The sequence below is a fragment of the Ambystoma mexicanum genome, chromosome 7p (genome assembly GCF_040938575.1).
Source record: "Ambystoma mexicanum isolate Mex_15411 chromosome 7p, UKY_AmexF1_1, whole genome shotgun sequence".
Classification (NCBI taxonomy): domain Eukaryota; kingdom Metazoa; phylum Chordata; class Amphibia; order Caudata; family Ambystomatidae; genus Ambystoma; species Ambystoma mexicanum.
The window spans coordinates 337966908-337990744 of NC_090939.1; positions in this window are offsets into that span (position 1 = coordinate 337966908).

Genomic DNA, 23837 nt, shown 5'->3' on the forward strand with positions numbered 1-23837 from the left:
AGAAATAAAACAGGTCCCAACACTTTTAGGAGTTCTCAGCAATGGAAAAAAGGCAGTATACCCGGTAGAGCCAAAGTTCATATGCCAGGCCCACTTTAAATGGAGCAAAGCGAAATGTGCCCAGGATCACATTGTTTAAAATGCACTAAAAGTCTTTGCAGAATGTTCAAAAGAGGTTGAGGTGATTCAAGAAGGTAAATTTTGAAGGTCTGGGGCAAACCTAGTTGGAAAGCCAAGGATTTAAGGGTCACCTTGGGCAAACCGAAGAAAGGGAGGCCAGGCAGGACACAGTACCTTAAAGAGAGAGGAAGCTCCAGCGGTGGCAGTTGTTCCTAGCAGTGGTTGCAGTTAATTGTTTCGAACAGGGAAGAGAGGATCTCGTCGAGGAGGGAACGTGGAGTCGTTGCACTGCACAGGGATGAAACCAGCCGCAGAGTTCGTCAATAAAAGGTGTGTTCCTTTTATTTGCGGTCAAAGTGGTGAAGCTTGGCTATCCGGCCGCCAGGGTGCTTGGCACGGGAGATTCGACCAAGAGACGTCTTTGGAAGGCAAAAAGGGCAAACTGGTTGGTCCCACCAGCTCAGAGGAAGAATACTCGTCCAGCAGAAGATCTTCTCTTGTCGTCGGGAAAGTGGTGAGGTAGTTGCAGCAGGGCTTCACCAGTGGTGTCGTCATTGCAGATGGCTCAGCTTCTTCCCTCTTCGGATTCTTAGGTCCTGTGGCAACTTCTCAAGTTCCAGTCCAAAATGCCCTGCTTTTATGCAGAAAAACCCCCATTCAACAGCCTAGCTGTCACTCAAACATGCTAAGTGGTGAGCCGGGCGGCTCACCACTGGCCCAATCAGAACAGAGTGTGACTTGAGTTGCTAAGGCAACGCAGTCCAGGGTGCCAATTCCCCTCCCCACCCTTCCTGTGGAACCCAGACAGAGTGGCACCATTTGGAGGGCTTCTGTGGAGAAGCCCGTCAAAAAGTGGAACAAAGGTCTCGACCTTGGTCAGAGTTACAGAGACGGACACGAATACCATATTAGAAAAGTGTTCTGGCAAAAAGACCCAACCATGAATTTAATATTAAATAAATAAACCAGCTTTATCTTTAATATTGCACCAAAAAGTGGTGCGTTTAAAATCAATGGGAAAATCCCATAGGAAATATTCAGATGAAATATTTTGCATGGTAACCACTGCCACCAGCCAGAAACTCGACAAGGGGGGACTGGACAGTGCCCCCTTGAAAACCGACCCAGGGGCAATATAATTAACCCCTTCCAGTATTTACACAATATGATGGTTTGTACTGGTTCTGTTCACAATTTAGGACTAGTAAAGTCAATGGTATCTTTACATGCCCTGGGAGACAGTAGTCAGTCCCAGGGTATGGGGTCTATGTTTGGGGGTCACTATGACACCCCTGTGTTACTGCACTGAGGGTGCTGCGTAACACACACATAAAAAATAGATGATACCCTATGGAGTAAAAAGAAAACCCCATAGCCCATAAGCACACAAAGAGTCAAAGACATACCTTAAATCAGCCCTAAGAGTGGGAGGAAAAGAGTCTCACTCTTAGCAGGAGAAAAAACCAAACCCCAAAAATCCAGCAAAGCTGCTGGGGGACTCATTAGGTTTGGGGAATTAGCCTTATAAGAGAATTCTCCCTAACAGACATCTTGAGGGGAGACCCATGGGGGCGGTGGGGCTGTCGCTGGTTTCGATACATTTGAACCTGTTGAAACATATGTTGGGTTTGTTTATCCCACTGAATACGGGGTCCTACCGCATATATTTCCTAATGCTCCACCGATGCCTTCCCATCTTCAGCTGGGCCTGCGCCTCTATTATCATTGTGTGCACCTCCTTTCCCCTTGTGCTCCTCTGTATCCTCAAACATCTTCCAGAGATTCAATATTTCCCCTCCTGTTCTGCAATTGTTTCCCTTTGGTTTTTTTTTTTTTCTGTCAGAAAGATGGACATGTGTTCTAACATACTTTTGTCAAAGTATCCCTGATCTGGCCATGAGCATGGCATCCCCCCTCTCCTAGTCTCGGTCATCCACTGGTTGTGATACTTATTGATCCTGTGTGGGCGTTTCTGCCCCCATGGGGTCATGTCTTCTGTGTGCTTGCTAGTAGTACTAAGTCTGTGCTAATGCGCTACAAAGTTATACAGAATTTGTCACAACCACAGTTCAATTTCCCCCCCCTGTTCTTTGTTGACAACATTTTTTTTTTAAACAATTTTTCTTCCCCCACACCTCTACTTCTCCTTTCGCTCTCGTTACTCACGAAAACCACACAACGCCCCTCCTGGGCCTCTTCCCTACACAGAAAAATGCACAAAAAAACCAAACTAAAATAACAAGCTAAAATAACAAACACTACTATGCCCGAGCTGTCTAATTATACAGAGCTCCTATGTATTTCCTCTTTTCTTATTTGTTAAACAATGTGGTTCCACCTTCCCCCCTCAGTCGGGGAGACTCTCTATCTTCCTGTTTTCTTTTCCTTATTATTCTCCTTTAAATATTCATGAAACCACAAAACAAGCCACATGCATGCCACACTCCCAATTTCAATCTCTGCGTGTTCACACTGTTCACACTTCCCCATATATCTGTCCACTACGTCTTATCGTTTGCAAGACTATTCTCAAGTGCGCGTGTTCACCCAAACTCCTCTGTTCAAAGGGATCCAACACCGGCCTGCACCTATCCTTGGCGCTGCACCTTGCTCCAAAGAGCAGGCAGGATTCTGTAAAGACAGCTTTTGTGCAGTCACTAGGAAGCACGCGTTTTTGAGGCTGGTCACTGTAGCTAGACGTGGCCCTTCCAGGAAGGGTGCCTGAATACCTCCTCAGGCATGGGGGGGTGCTAGGATCACGTTGGGGTCCCCAAATGAAGGCACGTCCCTGTACACTCACACCAGAAAAATTACAACCCGCTAGAGAAATAAGGCCAATGGATTTCTTGCAAGGATAACAAGTTTTAATTGTACAAAAAGTAAAGTTACAAGCAGAGCGCTCTGCCACTCGAGAACATTCTGGTTTCAAGTGATGCAAACATAAGCTTATAGTAAAAAGCCACATGGCTGGTTGGTGAGACCCTATGCATGGGCCTGCACCATAGGGCTGCTGGGATACAATTGGTTCCAGTCTCGCCCATCTGTCATCTCTAACGTGGGGTCAGCTGGGCTCATCTCACCAGGGACTGAAGGTCAGGTGCTTCACATGTTGCTATTACAGAGATATCATTGCAAGATAACACTACTACATCATTATGACACGCACCTGGGAAACTTGGGGACTGAAACAGAGGGAGGAACACGATCATGCTGACCCATACATTCTTTGCTTGGTTCATATTGCACTCTCCGCACCAAAGGCTTCCACCTTGTTTTGAACTATAATGTATTCCTCACTGTACCGAATATTCCAAAGGGTTTATTTATAGAAAAGGGTGAAATGGTTGTGTCTGTTTAGATCTTTTATGACCATTGGTTTTATTGGTGGTGGTCTGAGGTCACCCACTATAGCGGAATTCAGGGGTTCTTGGACTGGGTCGGTGGTGGGTGCCATTACTCCTGGTGAGCTGGGTGGGGTTTGGAGGTCTGCTGTTGACCTGGCTGTGATGAACGTACACTGGAAGGAGCCTGGTGCTGTCTCATGGCCTTACAGGGTGCATTCCTTGCTTGGATAATGTTTGTGCTGGGTTTCTTAGCACATCCATCTTCCCTCTTCTATTTTACATGTATTTCTATGGGACACGCCTCAATCTAAAGCGCCTATTGGGGTGGGAAAGGCCAATTTCATTCTCAACACCTCCCTGTGACACCTTTGCTCCTACCCAATAGCGGGCCCATCAATCAATTGGCATCTGCCACCACCAAAATTTCAACTATTTTTCTGAGGACTTTACTGAAAAGCTTAAAGTAATTCCCAAACAATAACTGCTGTTTAGTAAAACTGAAACTTTGTTTTCACTTCCCTGCTCATTCCAGGAATACAGACAGCTGCCAGTTCCAAATGGTTGAAGATAACCCGCTGGGATCTCATACAGATCACAAATGACACTGCGCATGACCTCAATGCTAGCAGAGAGGACTTGAGGGCCATCAGACAAAATACACAACAGAATAGATAGATATTGGATATCCTCACTACCATGGAGGGCGGCTTCTGTGCCAAGGTTGGCAGTTCTTGTTGCACTGACGTTCCCCCCACAATTTGGACAATGTGGCGCTGACACACGCCATTGGGGCCCTACAAAAAGTATATTGAAGAGAGGGTGCCCAAATTGGCCCTCATGTCCCCTATGCGCATGTCAGCCTGAAGGATAGAAATGAAAATGCCACTTGCTGCTTGACCAACCACTGGGTGGAACAGTTTATCCCAGGTATGGGAACAGGTATTCTCTTAGACAACCATTCACACCCTATCCAGCCTATGGGCCTCATTACACGGTAGGCGGTAACCATGGCGCTATTAGCGCCATGGTTGCCGCCGGTATTTTACCATGTCTGCCTTGGTGGATGGCGGAATTACCGCCCTACTCCAAGGTGAGTGGGGGCGGTAATTCCCCATTCACCAAGGCACTTCCCCATTCCCATTTTTGCCCACATAGGGCATAATGGGAATCGGAAAGACACTAATTACGGTACCGCAAATTGTGATACCGTAATTAGCACCAAGGTCCCTTTGCTGTACCCTACTTTAACGGCTGGTAAAACCAGCCGTTAAGGTCGGGTCCCGCAAAGGGAACTCGTAGTAAGGCGGTAAGGGTTTACCGGTACCGGTGCCCTTACCGGTACCGGTAAACCCTTACCGCCTACCGTGTATGTCTTCACAGAGACAGGTGCCTCATCACTGGATCACAATGACTGATAATAATAACCAGCCGTGCTGTTGTCACTAGTGACAACACAACATAGCAACTTTAGTTCCAAAGTAAATTTGCACACCTGCACGAAGTTATGCAGATACACATGCACACATAAAGAACATGCTAACACCATTCTGTAGATAGAGATCAGATATGTATACATACTGTCAAAGATTTTCCTTTTCACTATCCAAATGCAGAAACGTAAGAAGGCAAAGCATACATGGAGCAAGCTTGCAACCGCTTCATCACAACTAACCACGAGGAACTGCAGGTATGTATAAAGAACCTGTAAGGGCTCGATCATTACTAACCTCTGAAGAAAATATTAGGGCATATAGGGAAACCACAGAATGACTATAATAAATCTGCAGTAAGCTATAGGCTTCAAAATATGGAAGAAGGGGTGCAAACTTTGTAATGCAAAGCACAGAGCCACTGTTCGAAGACAGGGACAAGGGCGAGTGGAAAAGTCCTGATTCCCGAGGCAGTGAACCACCTGCGAAATAACAAAATAAAATCCTCACTAATTGCACACCGAAAGGCTCAGTTTTGTGGTCCTCACCCATGTGACCCAGTCAAGCCGAACAGTGGCGATCAACTCATAGTGGGAAGAGGAGGCATGTGAGCAGAACAGAGTCCCAGGCCTGGGGAGACCCGCTCCAGCCAATCCAGACACTCAAATCTTAGGGTGGTGCATAATGTTTCATGGGCCAATGGTCGTCTTCTGACCCGGCAACAAAGTAATATCTAGTTTTGGGGAAGTCTCAGGCGAACCCACCTGACATGGGAAGACCGATGAAATAACTCACAAAGAGGATTTCTATAGGTGGTATCACCTGAGCTACCCAATGTACCCCCTTACATTTTGGGGATGGGTTGGTGGTTGAGACGTCACTAAGAAACAAAATCAAGTGACGCGGGCTCAGGAGCTGTGATTGCTGGAGATGTTGTTTCCTGTATGATCCCTGTCTTTTGGAGAATAAAGATGGTTTATTTGCCCCATGGCTGAATTCTCCATTATTGCAGGGGTAAGGGATTGGATGGGTGCCAAATACCATGCTGACTTGTGACATTATTGGCACAAACACCCCTATCCTCTGTTATACTATTACAAAGTTTTGCAATTAAAGCAGAAGGTGGTTTGGTGCGTTGTGCCATGCTTTCATGGGTTCCTACCAGGAAGAGCATGGCCATAAAAGTGCTATCTCCCATCATTATCCTATTACTTATCATATTCTAGTCCTTTCAGCAGGTGCTAGGGTGCTGCACGAAGACTGCCCAGAAGACCAACGATCATGTCCCTAAAATTCAAAATAGTTGAGGCCACTTCCCTCTTGAAACATTTTCACACACAAACAAACAGATGGAACAAGAAGATTGAGCATATAATGCTAAGCATATTGATCCCAATAGGTCCTCCACGTGCACTTTCATATCCCCCACCTGATCCCGATAATTATACTGACCATTGGGTTGATTTTGTTGTAGATGGGGATTGTGCTTTTTGAATGTGCACCCCTGAGGAATTTGCTTGGAGGGGAGAAAGTATGGGTGCCCAGGAGGATTTTCACAGGGAGATGGAAGCTAAATTAGTTAATGAGTTAGATAGGGAGACCGAAGCAAGATTAGTTAATAAATTAACTAAAGGGGGGAAGGTTGGATGCAAGTGAAATGTCCCAACCATGGAAAGAGGTTTAGATTGTGTACATGCCATTAGCACATAGTGCTGGCCATGTAGTATCAGCATTTTTGTCATTTGGTTTAGCATTTCCACACACGTTCTATTTATAGTTAGCTTGAGCACAGTGGCGTAACACTACATTTGGAGGCCCCCCTGTGAGTTATGCTGAGGGCCCCCCAACCGGAAACAAATCATGGTTTGCGCCACACTCTGGGCCATCCTAGATTACCACGATTGCACAATACGCAGAAACTTGCTGCTGAACGGGTACGCCGCACACTGCACTACAAGAAAGATACACATATGTGTTTGGTGATGACTTTCCACCCCCTGGATCTCTCTTTGTCAGGCTCAGATCCCTAGGCTTCCCTCTATCATTCTACACCTTTCTTTTGGGCTCTCCCTTTGCCGGGCGTGGATCACAATGCCAAGGGGGACAATCCACTTCCCCTGGTCTTACAATACGTCTTGCATTCACAAATCTTAATGTCTTTTTAATCAGTTATTCAGGCTTCACCCCTTTTTATCAGCATTCCTCTGCCGGGTTCACTCTTGCCAACTTTTCCAAAACAGTTCAGTGTGGACATCCCTTGGTCAGGTACACTCCTGTCAACACACTCTTCATAGGGACTTCAGGCTTTGCCCTTTTTTGTTGGCATCCATCTGGCGGGTTCACTCTTGCCAACTTTTACTGAACAGTTCACTGGAGACATCCCTCGGTCAGGTTCACTCTTGTCAACATACTGTATTTCGGGACTTTAGACTTTGCCCCGTTTTATCGGAATCACTCCTTCGGGTTCACGCTTGCGAATCTTGTCATTCATATCCTTCTCATGTCTTGTCACTGCGGGACTCACTTCCCTTAACTTCACAATCATCTTTCGGTCCAAGACTTTTGACTGTACAGAGGATTTATAAGACCCCTGTATGAACACTTTGACCCCATTGTGCCTATTTCCAAGGCCTTCTGGTTACGGTAGTTTCTGCCATCAGGTAATTGCCCAAAGTTTCCTGTGTGAGCACCCACCTGGTGCCGGACTCCTCTGTTGCTGGTTTTCTCCCTCCATCTCCATCAATAGCTCTTTAAGCCTTTCATAGTTCAAATCAGCCATTTGCTACTTTTCGTTCAACACAGTTCAGTTTCTTATCAACTCTCCCCTCGACTCACCAGCTGTGATGAACCATCTGGCTTTCTTTCTCTTCTGAGTCAATGAGGGTACCACAGAGACAAGCATCTCTCCCCGGCTTGGTAATCAGCGGAAGAGGGTCTTGTGTACCTTTTGACATATGCTGCAACACACACTGGCTATTGTTTGCTGTCTTATGAATCCTTCTGCAGAGGCATTGGTCGGAAAGGGCAATGTTGTTTCTCTCCTTTCCCCTCTCTATGTATGCACCATCTTTCGCCTCCTCTTGAACTGCCATGCTGAGTTAGCTCTTACGTAGTGTGTCTGCCTTGCTCGACCTGTGCTCTTGTGCTCCACCTTTTATCCTTGTGGGGAAGGGAAAGGGCCATCAGGGGTGTGTGATTCTGGTAAATTGCCTGACTTTGCCTGACCCTTGCATTGGGATATCTCAGGTAAACGGCTCTGGTGCAAGTTCGTTGTCTTTTGTGGATACCGTGGCTCACTCATCGATCTCCCACCCCCGAGGTCCCCCCATCCAGGTAATCCTCCCTCACTGGTCCACCCCCAGGAACTGGATCAAATAGCTATGGCTGTGTCCTGGCCACCTGGGTGACAGATCCCTGGGGACTAGCCAGGGAGACACCTTCTCACACAGCATGTTCAAAAGCAAGGTTTCCAAACTTTGCACCACCCTAAGAAAGAACTGGGTGCATTGTTTGCCCCTGGCCCTGTTCAATTTGCAAGCTCAAGCCAAGCAAGGACCACCACCTCTCACCATACGAAATAGTAACAGGCAGGCGCTTGCACACACCCATCTCCCCTATCAAGAGGGCATCAGATGCCCATCCAGCTGCAGCAGTTCTGGACGTGGAGTTTAATTAATACTTAACTACCCTAACATGTGCGATCAAATGTGTCTCATGACAGATCTCACCAGCATGCCCAGACAGTCCTCACAGCACTGCAGATCAACCTGCTTCAGATACCACGCCCACCCATTCATTGTTGCCGGGGGCGCTAGTGTATTTTAGAGGTGTGTGCACAAGTGGAACAATCTTAGGTTCCATGGGACTTATTAAGTGGTGTTTTCCACCCCTTCGCAGTAAAGGTGAAAGGGCTTCGATATTGGATACACCTCTCAGACATTTGCAAGGCGCTGCCAAATTACTCACACTGAAACACACTTTCACTCTTTCATTTCTTCTCCTTTACCATCACTTCCCCTATTCTACCCCCGCTTAGCATAGCGATAGAAATGTTATTAGTTCTACTAGATTATATTCATATAAATGTGGCTTGCACTTTACTGCAATCCTGTTCACCATACTTATGCTTATGTGAAGAACTTATTGGGGTTCGTCTTTTATCTGGGCAAGCCATCTAAAAGAGGGGGGGAGCTGAAAGAAAGTATACCTCGCCTTATAGCTCTCCTGCATGAAAGTACACCTCTCAATATAACCGAACTGCTAAACACATCTGTATATATGTACAATACGTTCCAAACAAGTAACATCATTGCCCGAATAAGTGAGTGCATGAGTAAAATGTTTGACATATTACTTTGTATGTTTAAAAACCTCCTTTGTAGTGAAAATAGTAGCAGTAGTACAAACGTTAGCACCAAGGAGGTATATATCGTGCCATGATGGAATGAAAAGACAAGCACTTAGGCCTACATACGATGCATACCATGTCCTAGACCTAGATGCTATTGAAGATATTTGTCATCCTGAACAGACAAATAGTTGGTGTTCTGATATGAGTGCTGTGGGAAGATGAACGACCAATAGCAGTTGATATGTATGCCATTGATACCGCACACATCAGAGGCACTCAAGGTTTGAGTACTACAAGAAGTCCCAATTATAAAGGCACAATGCCTTATTCAGCTTGTGATATGTAGGCTAAAAGGCACCTTATAGGCACACAGCGTACGTTTAGAGCTTTTCGGTCCAGATGCTCTTAAAGATGCACTAAAATGCAAGAACAACCCGGCAAACATCAACTTCTTAAAACAGCCCTTTTAGTGATTGACAGAGCGAAATATGTAAACAAGTGGCAGGAAATGATGCTCAGTTGCCAAGCTGAAGGCGTCCTGGGATAGGAACAACAAATGTGGCATTCGTAGAAAGAACATGTACACAAATATGGACAGAGGACATCACAAAACTGATATGGATTGCAGAAATGGAGAAGCCAGTGAAAGTCCACCAAGAAGAGAGCTTTGAAGTGAAGGAACTGTCTTTGTTGGCTTCAATGAGCAATGCAACAAAACATTGTTGATTCCAGATATGAAGAGGAGCATGATAGCACTGATGGACTAGCACTGGATGTTTAGCCAACAAGCGTACTTGCACCTCACACCATCATGGAGGGGCTATTGTTTGCTGGCCACGCTACACTCAGCGCTACAAGTAGTCCCAGAAGAAAACCTGAAAGGGGGACCAATGCCTGACAAAGCACCAACAATGTTCCCAACTATCAAAGAACAAAACCCACTGCCACAACCAGAATTTCACATCCTCCCTGGCAAGAACCAATTTGACAGACTGCAAAGAAAAAAGAGAACATCGAACAATCTATCCACAGACTCATCCTCACTGCTTGAAGAAAAACCTGAAGAATACAAGTTGTTTAGCTCAGCAGAAACTTTCTTTGCATCACTTTTGCTACCCAGTGCACAAGCACGAGCCAACGCTAAATGGCTGCAGAGTGTGCACTGGGAATTGGTCCAGTTAGCAAATGACACTGAGCAGGGGTTCAACGTCTTACAGGTTGAGCTGCGTGCCCTGAGATTGATGATGATGATACAGAGATACAGAACATCTACGTCTTGTATATGCTGATGGTGATGCAAAAAGATCAGGAGTTCGTGTTGCACGTTCAGGCCTTCTGAATATGCAGAAAATTTGTCCCTGTCACACGTCATAGCTGCAGTGCATGACCTGGGGGCCACAATGAAAAAAGGTGCTGGCATTCAAGAGGAGTGCTGGTTTATAATTGCATTCAGCTGGGCCCCATCCTAGCTGGAAGCACTGGTGACGATGTTGGTACCTGTCATTGTGTTCATCCTGGTCCTTTTTTGCACCTTCCAACTGGGACTCTGATGTTGTGCCAAAGCAGTTATGATGGTTTATATTGGCATTTCAAAGGTACCTCATAGCACAAAGGAGATAGAAATACAAACTAAACACCCCATTTCCTGCATGGTCTCTGTTAGGCAGAATCACATGCAGTACCCTTTGGGAACACTACATGCAATTAAGACTACAAGTGTCAGTAAAATTTCACTTTTGGTACAAGCCCGTATTATACAGTTGTGTGGTAGCAGAGGCTAAGCAGCCAGACTTATCTCAAGAGTTCAGTGGGCAGTAGAACAAGTTACACAAAGGACAAACAAATACAATAATTCAAATATACACTTACTCAAGGTTTCTTGGTAAAAGAATATACATTTATTTACTCAGTCAGTTGGAAAACATTACACTAGCAAGAGCAGCTCAATATCACACACTAAAAAACCACAAATACACAACCGGTAAATAAATGAACAAGTTTGGCTCCCCTAAAGAGGGAGCCAAATGGCACTTCAGATACTTAATAAAGGGGTAAAAAGACAAGGTTATAAGAATAGACACCCCAAATACATTCACAGGCAGGGCAAAAGGTTTCAGTTAACTACAACCAGCAATTCTTCTCAATAGGCCTGGGCCAAAGTCAATGGTTCAGAGTCTTTGTATAGGATAGCACAGTTCTGGTAGATAACGGTTAAGTCTTTGCCACGAAGATTAGAAGAATTTGGCTAGTCGAAAAGTTTGACGAATGTTTAGGGAAGGACAAGCGTTCGAAGTTGAGAAAGTTTCCATGAACTTTCGCATTGGCCGAAAATATTTTGAGACCGCGTTTGCACAATACCATGTTAATGAAGAAGAGCTGTAGCTGAGGCAGTTCAAGTAGATCTCGCTGTTCCTGACCTTCAGTCGTGGGCACAAGAAGGAGGACGTCGGGAGATTCCTGCACTGGCCAGGGATGAGGTCAAAAGCTTTAGCAAGACTTCGATTTAAGATGTTAGTGCCTTAAAGTCCGCAAAAGCTGGTTTCCTTCCCTCTGGCTATCTGGTTTTCAACAGCACTCTGATGAAATTTCGACCAGATGGGGACGGTGTCCAGGTGACTTACGAGTAGGTTGTTCCCACCAAACTCAAGGGAAGAAGTTAACCTTGAAGGGCTTCTCTGTCGATGGAGTTTCAGGCAATTCAGATCTGCAGCAGGACTTCTCCGGTCATCCAGGGTTTGCAGCAGTCCTCTTCCTTCAGCTCGTCTTCAGTTCTTTCTTTCCAGTGGCCGACTCTGCTTTCTAAGTCCCAGAGACCTGCTTTTAAACAGTTTTCCAAATTAACAAGGGGGTCCTGGGAGTCCCTCTAGCAGACATTAGTCCTGGTTTCGAGAGACTTGCCCAGAGTCTTTAGCTTGCCTTCTTTCACAAAGAAGAAATATCCCAAACATATCAGTCTTTGTCCTGCCCTGGGGCAGTCCAGCACCAAAATGCTAGGCAATTCTCCTCTGAACAAGAGTGCCAACAGCAACCCCAGACACATGTTTCGGTCTGGTTGGACCTCATTAGTAGGGTGGAGCTGTGCCTCTCTAAGAATAGTGAGCAAGGGGTCCACGTCTGGATTCCCCTAGTAACTTAGGGTGAGACCCAAAGTTATTTAAATATGCAAATTAACAAGCCTGGCTGTCACTCACACAACAGAGTGGCTGTCCTTGTGGGACAGCCAGCTGGCCAATCGCACCAGAGTGCATTCAGGTCTCCTAGGAGACCAAGCACAGTGAGTTTCGGGCATCTCCCTCACACCCAGTCCACCCCAAACACTGAGGCGCCAGAGGAGGGCTTCAGCACTGAAGCCCGCCAAAGGCAAACAAACAAAGGGACAAAACCTGGTTTGGCGCACAGAGACGAACACAAGAAGGACCTGCCCTAAAAGAAATGGGGAAAAAAGTCTACCAGAGTCTGTATTTACAGATAGGTCATGGGCGCGATATTGAAAAACATGGCTGACGCGATTATTAGCTACTGTTGTTAGCGGTCGGGAAAAATCTTGGTAGTTTGATCTAAACCACTCCCACCAGCCATTTAAAGTAGGAAAGGGTAGCATTTGACAGTTTCATGAGTGTTTTGACTCAGGGGAAGCTAGGCAACCCTTCCAGCACTCTATAGGAAAACAGGGTGTTCTGGGTCAGTAAATTTAAAGAGACTAGTAAAGTCAATTTAACTTTACATGCTCTGGGCGACAGTAGTCAGTCCCAGAGAAGGTATTTAAACCTTGGGAAGTCTGAAAGACATCCCGGTGCCACTGCACTGAAGGTGCTGCGTGACACACAGAAAAAAGATGATGCCTATGGAGTTGTTTTAAAACTCCATAACCAAAGAACACAAAAGTAAAGCACACAGCAAAATACACAGAAGAGTGGAAAAAAGGCTCACACTCATCCCAGGTGGAAAAATCAAATCCTAAGAATCCAGTAAAGTTGCTGGGGGTTTCAAAAGGTAAGCAAAATTAGCACACATTGAGAATTCTCCCTAACACTCTCCATACCCTATGGAGATGAAGTAGACAGACTGTACCACACGATCCTTGTTCCTTCCCAGGACCCTCAACATTATAAGGACTTTTGGGTAGATTTAGCTGGGGATGGGGATGTATGTATATGACATGTACTCCCGAAGAAAATGCGCAAGCGGGAATTAAGCCTGCAAGATGTATCTACGGTGTAAATGCCAATGAAGGGAACACCACCATATGAAGAAGCATTGAGGAGAGAAATGAGCACAAGTATGTAGAGGAATTTGTTACTGTGCAAGTAACGAATGGGGGGAATGTTGGGAAGGAAATTAGCCTTTCCCACCACCATAGGTGCTTTAGAATGAGGTGACTCACAGAGATAGTTGAGCAATGTACCATGGGGGAGAGGGCTGTGCTAAGAAACCCGGCACAAATACAAACACAATATTACAGGAATTATGGATGCATAGACGTAGTGCGTGCAAAATAAGAAACAACCTTTTATAGTTATGGTAGATGCATTCAGTCCTGCACGGCTGTGCAGTAAAATGTAGGACCGGAGGAGGAACCTAAACATGCCTAAAAGCTGAGGGCATCTGAACCTGCACTGCTAATTCCCATAGAATCTTCCCTTAACTGTTGCAATTACTTGTTATCCCAGAGAGGAATGAGCCCTGCAAGGCCATGAGACAGCACCAGGCTCCTCGCAGTGCACATTCATCACAGCCAGATCCACAGCAGATTTCCAAACCCACCCAGCCCATCAGGAGTAGTGCCACCCACCACTGACCCAGTCCACGAACCCCTTTATTCCACGATGGTGGGTGACCTCAGACCACCACCCGTAAAACCAATGGTCATAAACGATCTAAACAAACACAACCATTTCATCTTACTCCATAAATACACCCTTTGGAACACAAGGTTGTAGGGAAGAATAAATTATAGTTCAAAATGAGGGTGGAAGCCTTGGGTGCGGAGAGTGCGATATGAACCGAGCAAAGAATGTGCGGGTCAGCATGATCATGTTCCTCCCCCGTGCCAGTCCCCAGGTTTCCCAGGTGAATTCCATATTGATGTAGTAGTATTATCTTGCAATAGTAACTCTTTAATAGCAACATGTGAAGCGCCTGATCTTCAGCCCACGAGAGATGAGCTCCCCAGCTGACCCCACGTGAGAGAAGACAGATGGGCGAGACTGCAACCAATTGCAGCCTTGCATCCCTTATGGAGCAGTCCCATGTTTAGGGTCTCACCAACCAGCCATGCAGATTTCTACTATATAGTGATGACACAGTGATGCCTTATATGCTTATGTATGTAGCAATTGAAATCAAAATGTTCTCAAGCAGCAGAGTGTATTATGGTTAGATGGGCATGCAGCACAATAAGGACAGGGGAATGTAAAGTTGTGAGGGTGAAAGCACCCTTCCAGAATGGTGGGAGCTGGTGGCAGTCAAATTTATCACAAGTCGAGAAAATATCCATGAGTGCCCACTGAGGTCTGGAATATAAAGTGTTCTGTTGCATCATTTATTTGTGCCAACAGGCAGGCTGCCATTGCCCCTAAAACACAATGGGGAATTGTGTAGGTTTCTGTACTTTATTTGGACATTCACATTGCTTTAGCCAGGTCAGTTTTTCTACATGCCGTCCCCACACACAATCATTGATATGTGCCACTAATTCCTCTGACATCCCCACCAGTCCTCCTGGTCTGCACCCCATCAGTCCTTTGACCCATTTACTGTTGTTGAAAAAGATACCTTACAGCTGTAATTGAGGTCTTATGCTGCACCACATCAGCTCCCTCCAGTTATTCTTAGAACATTCACTTAAAGGTGACCAATGCCCTGCACAATAAATCAAGGATGCTGCGAGAGAACTATCGCCATTCATAACTAAACTCATCAACGCATCCTTCACTACCGGCACTGTACCGAAAAATCTTAGAGTCGTGGGTCCTGCCACTCCTAAAGAAGCAAACCCTCGACCCTGTCATACCCACCAACTTTAGGCCTATCACGACTGTGCCCTTTCTTCTAAAAATTTTAGACAAAGTGGCATACATGCAAATACAAAATTTCCTTGAATCCAACCACCTGCTCGGAACCCGCCAATCTGGATTCCGTCCCCAGCATGGAACAGAGACTGCCCTTATCGATCTCAAGGCCCAAATAGATCAGTGTAGGGACAATGGCCAAGCAGCCTTACTCCTCTTGCTAGACCTCTCAGCAGCGTTCGATTTAGTCGACCATACAGTCTTATGCAGCCACCTTGACTCTGCTGCTCACTTCTCTAAAGAGGCCATATTATGGATCAAATCCTTCCTGAATAACTGCACCATGAGAGTCTTCTCTCCATCAGCCTCAGCTGACCCGATCCCTATAACGTGCGGTGTACCCCAGGGATCTTGTGTATCACCAACCCTCTATAACATATTTACAAAGCCGCTCTTTGACGAAATGGATCATCTGGGTATCGCCTACACCAACTATGCAGACGATACCCAGATCCTCCTTCCGCTTTCAGGAGATTACGTCGTGGATCTGGCCTTAGTGATTAAAATTTACAGCATCGCTCAGGCATGGATGGCCACACACGGCTTATGCCTGAACAACGACAAAACTGAGCTCATAATTCTAGGCACCCCGACATACATAACTAAACTTAACACTGAATATGCCAGCTTCATTATCGATGGGAACAATATCAAAGTAGCAAAGGAAGTCAAGACCCTAGGCTTTTACCTTGACGCCACCTTAAACTTTGGCAAACAAGTCAACTCCCTAGCCTCTTCTACAGCATATACTTGCAAACTCATTAGAGCCAGCAAGCAATTCCTCTCTACAGACAGCTGCATCACGCTTGCCAGAGCCCTTATACTGTCCAAACTGGACTACTGTAATGGTCTCTACATTGGGGCTAACAAACAGACTATCCAAAAAATCCAGGTCCTACAGAATAATGCCCTGAGAGCCGCACTTAAGATCAACAGGAAAGAGCATATCTCCTCTATAAGAAGAGAATATAAATGGCTATCCACTCAGGACAAAATCCAACTTAAAATTGCCTCCGTTACTCACAAGTGCCTTAATAACATGGCACCACCCTACCTCATGGACAGGCTACACTTAAGAACCTCACCTAGACCAACAAGAATGGTCAATGCGAATTGCCTCTATGTCCCTCGCTTTAAACGTGCCACTATTGGAGGACATAGCTTTGCAGTCAAAGCAGCACAGCTTTGGAACTCCCTACCACATGACATAAGAGAACCCCAGCCCTTTAAGAAATTCAGGCAGAATTTGACCAAGTGGCTGAGAGCTAATGACATCTAACTAATCCGACCTGCTTGACCTGACTGTCCCTACTAGCGATCCACCTGCACGCCCCAGCTCTGATACCACGTTCTGTATTTTACACCATTGTATATTACTGTACTTATTCCACTGTATATCACCTCCACATTGTTCACCTCTTGTCTGGACCTAGCTCCAGCCCTGCTCATTCTTGCTTATTGTATACTGCATTATGACCATGCACATATTTTATTTATTGCTGAATGTACTATGATTATGTAGATGTACCTGTAACAAAGTTGAGCATATTCTTGTCTTGTGCGCCCTGATGCTCCAGGGCTTGGCGCGCCCTACAAATAATAAACTAAACTAAACTAAACCAAACTAAACTGTCATCTGCTTCTAGAATGGTTGCTTGAACCTAGTGTCCTTGGAACAACCCAAGCACCCTACATAGGGCCAGGTGTACTAAACATTGTGCCATTTGAGGTTGCCTCTCTTTGCTGTGAACAGATTGTGTTTTGCCAGTTCCCTGAGGTATTAAAGATCATTTGACTTCTCTCTTTCCACCTCTTGCATGCAATTATACCATACATGATCTGTGTCAGGGTGATGCACATCTGAAGTATTAAAAAAAAAAAAAAAAACATTATCCAGATACAATTGATCCCCCAAACACATTTAGCTTCTGTTCACGGATGCCTTACCACTTGCTAATCCAGGTTCTAAGTCAGTATCATTATCTGCAATTGTTCACTGCTCCTGGAGGCTGTAGAACAGAGTTAATGCTTGCTCATCCAAAAGGATGCACTGATTTCAGAAATGTGAATGACACTCATCCTGCTCTTGGGGAGAGGGGAACTGGTGTCCTTCCAAAAGTCCATGAGGTGTACCCCGTTCGGGTGTCCTTTAACCTTCACTATGGTGGGTGTAGCGGTGGTCGGTCAAAAGGCCGAAAAAAAAATCTCGAATAACAAAAATCTCGAAAAAAAGGCCGAAAAAAAAATATAGAATTTTTTTTTTTATATATATATATATATATATATATATATATATATATATATATATGTATATGTATTTTTTGGGTCAGGTAAGTAAAAAAAAAAGGGTTAACATAAACAAAAATAGAAAAAAAGAGATGCTGGGTCATCTATCTGTTGAGATTTAACTTTAACATATTTGGTTAGATCCCTAAAATATCCCTGAAACTCATCCCCTAATACTTTTGCTGTTTTGTGAGCATCCGAGGCTGTGAGTGAGAGTGTGAGTGGTGTGCAGCCTACTGATCCTCACTATCTCGTGAGGAGTTAAATTATGGTATTGTCCTGGCTGATTCCTAAACAAAGCAATGCAGAGGCAGTGTACCACATTTTTGAAATATCTTAGATACATACTGTTTTAATAGGCTGTTAAGGTGCTCTACAGGCCTGTTGGTTTGCAGGTTGTAAACTGAGCTCAGTTTGTGCTTTATGCCTAATAGGGAGGTCATTTATTTTAAAATGTTCATTAAAAAGGTGTGTACCATTGTCAAATTTCAGGACATCACTTATTCCCCACCGAGGAAATAGTTTTTGCACCAAGTAGCTGCCAAGTGTGGACACATGGATACATAGACCAGCTTGAAGCCAACAAGATAATGGACATACCACAAAAATAAAAAAATGAAATTTACTGCACCTGTTAACCATATCAACATAATCAATGTTGAGCTCCCTGAAGGTCCCTGAGGGGCGGGCAATGTTCTCCAACATTTTAATGGCATGGCCTGTACTACACAGTTGTCAGGTGTTACAGTTTGCTAAACAATTATCTACATGTTCCTGGAGTTTGGGAATAAACTAGTCCTCTTGTATGTCTGCTGCAATGTACTGCTTAGATGTATGTGCAAGGTAGTGTAATTGCTCAAAGGTAACTGCAAGCAACTCCCTGGGCATTACTGCTTTTTATGTGAAGTTTTGTATCCAAATTAAATCTGTGGGGGATAGGAAACACCCTCTTTTTATCCATACATCTTCGTTGTGTTTTTGATGCTCGTCCCTGCATTTCAATGATCTGTGTCAGGGGCACCACATTGTATGGGGCTGGCAACTGCACCTGCTGCAATGCTATGTTTGGGGACCCTCTTGGCCTCTGGTACCTCCAGGTATGGTGCTTTGTTGGCTTCCCTGCCTGCTCCATCGTTGCCATGAGCTGTTTGGTCTGTATTGTTTGTGTGGTCTGCACACCTCACCACAGCAATGAACAAAGGAAGTGTCAGTACATCAATTAATGTAGACTGCATGCTGCACAGGAAAACCATCTGATTTTGTGAACTCTCTCCTGTGTCATCTTGATAACTGGAGTGCACAGTGGAAGTGACATATATTGTGTCTTAATAAATGGTAACATAACACCTTTTGGACATTTGCAGTGATCCTATGAGTGCAACAAAGTCTGCAGCTTGAGCTGAATGATGCAATGACAATTGATGATGAGTTCATACTCTCCGTCGTCAAAGCTTACTACTGCTGCACACCTGTCCCTATCACCCGTGCTATGATCAATAGTTGATGACCCATCAATAAAGAACCCCTCCCCTTCCTCACGTGCTTCATCATTAGTAGGGCCCCCATTTGAATCCCCTTCATATGTTGTACAATCATGTACTGAATCCACTGGCTGTGTGGGCTCTGTAATGAGTGTTGCATGGTTCACTGTGTGACATATTACTGTCAAAATGGACGAGTTGGACAGTAATACTTCATAGCCAGAAGCTCTCTGTGTAATGAGGGTAGATTCGGATTTCCCTAAAATGGCAAAAACTGCGTGTTTCACATATAATGTTACTGGGCATCCCATTGTGTTAGTCGAGGATTTCTGTATTGTAAAAACTGCTGCGGCAAGAGCCTGCTTGCATGGAAAATTATCCTGCATTACTGGGTCTAAAAGTCCACTGTAGTAAGCCAGAGGCGTGTGTCCCATTAATGTCTGCTGCATGCCGACAGCCATCATCATGTGATCATTTGAACGTGAGAATAGAAAACATTGTTTGTTATAATATGCAGTTGTAAGATACTGGTGCATTACTGATTGCATTTTTGAGTTCCTGAAAACATTTGGTCTTTTCTTCCGTCAAGCTTATTAGTCCCTTTCCTTTCTGCACTTCTTTTAGCCCCTGCAACAGGAGTTTGGTTTAGCTGGAATAATTAAATATCCAAGACCTACAATTTTTACACAATACTAAACCTGGTTGCATTTGTTTCACTGTAGTTGACTGTGGTGTGTTCTCCACCACTGCTGCTCTTTCTGGTGTTACTCTCCTTCCTGCTGATGATATTATTTGCCCTCGGTACACTACCTATTTCTAGCAATACAGCAGTTTCTCATTGTCTTCCTTGTAGCCCTTCTCTACTAGTAAAGATCAAAGTTTAACTGAGTGTTCTGCGCATTGCTCTTTTGGTGTTTCTGCTGACCAAAAGGTTGTCTACATATTAAATCATTGTGCTCAGTGCTTGTATGTTTCCTAAGTCCATTTGTACTACTCTATTGAAGATGCTAGGGGACTCTCAGTACCCTTGATGTAATCATGTGTGTTGGAATCTCTGCCCTCGATAAGTAAATGCTGTGAGGTCTAGGAGTCAGGGTTCAATGGGACAGAGACAAATGCATTCTTGAGATCTATTACTGTGAAGTGGGTTGCTTCTGTATGTATATTGCGAAGGATGGTGACTGGATTGAGAACCACTGGAAATTCTGCTTCTGCAATATTAGTCAATGGGCATAAGTCTGGAATCATTCTCCAAGTTGAACCTTTGCTTTCTTCACAGGGTATATAATCTGTGTTACACGAGGATTCTGTTGGTTGTATTATGCCTTGTTGCCATAATGCAACAATGATGGCATAGATCCCTTCATCTGCTTCCCTTGACATGGGGTAATGTGCTGCTCGGGGTAACAGTACACCTGTTTTCAGTTTGATGGGAACTGCCCCTATGCTCTTCAATAATCCTATATTGTGGGAGTTACTAGTCTATAAGTGGGTGGGCAACTTCTCCAGATCCTTCTCCAAGTGTGATGGCAATGTCTTAGCAATAAGCATAGCGTGAGGTTCTTCTCTGTGTTGTATCTCTATTTGGCACGGTATACACATCTCAAACACCATGTATCCTTGAAAAACTGCTTGTCAGATATGCCCTAGTGGCTGCGTTGAATCTATGCACAGAACTGTTTGCCATTCTTCCCCTTCCTTGTCCATGACAGCCAGAATTACCTTCCATTGTTTGAAATTATTGCTTCCAAATCTAATGTTATAGTCGTGCCTGGTGCCTTTTCCTGAGGAACAGCTGGCCTGAGCAAACAATGTGGAGGCACACGCAGTGTCTTATCTTTAATCCCAGGTACCCATCCTAGCAAAACTGTAACCCTGTAGAGAAACAAATCTGGATGTAGGCGCACTCCTTGTACAGCACTGCCACTGCAAAGTGCATGTGTTATGGCTGTTGCCCTAGCATGGTATATGGGTGGTGTTGAACACATTAAACCTCCCTTGTTGAATGAAATGGTCATATTGAGTTTATCCCTACACAGCAAGTTAACTGGGGTATCAACTCCTGTGTACTTTCAGTAATAGGCAAACCTTCAGTGATAGAAACCTATACAATTGCCCCAGAGAATCCCTTCCTTGTCCATTATTTTATCAGATAAGGGGAACTTCCTTCCCAAAGACTGGACTTTGCAGCTCCTGTGTCATCCATAAAAGTGAATGTTCTCATGTCTTCACTCCTACCTGGGGTTCCTCTTCTGGTTCGCAGTGACTGGCAGAACTGGTCATGTCAGAGCTCTCGGTCGGTTATCCTATTGAGGATGAGCATTTGTGCCTGGAAGTGGGAAGGGATTGCCCCCTAAAATGTTTGCTTATGTATGATGGATCATTGTGGCATGTGGCAGGGGATTTTCATCCCGTGGCTGTGCTGGGGTCTGCATGGATAGCTGCTGCACTTGTGTATGTACAACATTCAGTGCTGTCTACTGGGTTGGCAATGTCTGTATGTGACCAGGGGCAAGCTTGGGACCGGGGGGCGTACATGGGAGTTGGGGAATGTGGGAAAACTGGGGGCTGCATTTGGGATGGTGATGGTAAGAGTTTTGAAATGCAAGACTGCTGGGGATCTTATACAAAAAAGGTGGGCTGCTTCTAAATACTTGTGCAAGATGCCCTATCTTACCACAAAACCAACACTGTCCTCAAAATCTGGGCCTGATCCCTCCAGATCCACCCCCTCTCCTTCTCTGAAAACCTCTTCTTCCCCTTTGAACACTTCCCACCTTTTTTCTGTCATCTGCGTACACATTGACCCATCCCTGCGTCTGTCTCTGGTTGGGCAGCCCTTCTGTGTTGCTATGATCATTGTTCCTTCCACGCTCAATTTAGCTAACTTTTTCTGTACCAATTTTGCTTCTCCTTCTGCAACTGGTCCGCTGCCTAATTCTCTCTCTTGTCTCCTTCTACAATAATGTACTATCTGAGCCTGTATTTTGTCCCATCCCTTTGCTGCAATATGGACCACATTAATGTGTACTTCCTTGTGAAGTCCCTAGCACAACATGTGATAAAATACAGAAATATTCTTGTCCCACAGCTGAATCTTATGGATATAGAGTGTGGGATCTTCATCTGCCTTTACAGTGTGGGCTATAATGGAATTTATGGCAGGTGTGTCTGGGTATGTATCCCTCAAATCCTTCCATACATCATGGGTGTCACTGTTCAGCTGCACACCTGGATACCCCACCTTCTGCCATATTTCATTAGTCTGCACTCCAAATGGTACAGCAAACAAACTCTTCATGTTTCCTCAGATAACAAGATCCCTGCTGTCTGTTGTTCTTGGGCATATATCCATGTTCCTGCTCCCATTATGAGGGAGGGCAGTGACTGAATTAGGTTGTTCCTATACATATGGGGCAAAGGAACATAGAGTGCCCTCCCTGTTCTCCTCTGTAATAAGGTGAACTGTGTCCCCTTCTTCCCGATATGTGGCATCCTCCACATTTTCCTATCTTTTGCTAATGCCATGATGTGGTCTAAACCTCCCGCGTCGTGGCCTTATATCCATATGTTCCTCATCTGTCTCCCAATCTTCTTCTGTGCCCTCTTCTTCCACGTCTCTGTAAACTCTCTTGATCTCCCCCTGAATCAGGTACTCTGTCACTCAAATCCACCATAATATCCTTAGTAACTATTCTATCCATCTTATCCCACCCTTCACTCATCTGTGCAGATAGCTGTGCTCTGCCCTTCCCATTGTCCCTGCGTCACTTTTGCTAGATCCTTATCTACTTTCTTTAGCGCTGCTTCTCGTTCCCTATGAACCCTTTTCTCTACTTCCATAATCAATCTGTCTCGTAGTTTATCTTCCTGTCCTTCTGGTGTCCCCTTCTTTGATTCTGTGTGGGGTGAATACCGGGGGTTAGTGTACCCTTTGGCGGGTTGTAAAGGAAAGCACCCACAGAAGGTGGGGTGGTGCTGTGTGTCTAATTGGATACATCTGTGCTCTCATCAGGGATGTTCTCTACATCCTTAAACATTTTCCACAATCTTAGAATACTCTGCCTAGTGTTTAACTGTTTCCCATTATAAAATGATGCCAAATATGTATACATATGTTCCAATATAGCCTTATCATTTTCTAACAGAGTACCCATACTTCCTCTCAAATTTGATCTTATTTAAAACAAAAATCCCATTGACAGCGATTCTGCAGTGTTTTTCCTTCCACTGCTCCAACCAACTTCTAAAACCGGCCCATGTTCACACAACAAAAAAAAATCAAACCCCCAGCCACAACACTATTCTACTAACATAACTACCTAAATAAACCTGTTCACCCAAAAGGCTGCCAAAGCCCCACACCAAACACTGCTATATAAACAACTTTTACCAAAAGCATTAATAAAAACACATTTCTTTTCACAATGGTGTAGACCCTTCCTCTGTCTCTTTCTCTCGAGACGGGAACTCAAACCTCCTCTTGCCCCTTTTACTCTAGGACTGAGGGATTTCAAGTCCTTTCTACACAGGACCGCCACTTTCAATACAACAGTGTTTTCCTCCTCTAAGAGGAAATACTCCACATCAATTCGTGCACTTTACTACTATTAATGATGTCACCTTTACCCTCTGGGGGGATCTTCACCCCACTGCTAATAAAAAATGGATTCACCATTTTGCAACCCAGCCTTCCCTCGCATTTGAGGGGTTTCACCATCTCTCTCTATTCACTCCTACTTTACACAATAACA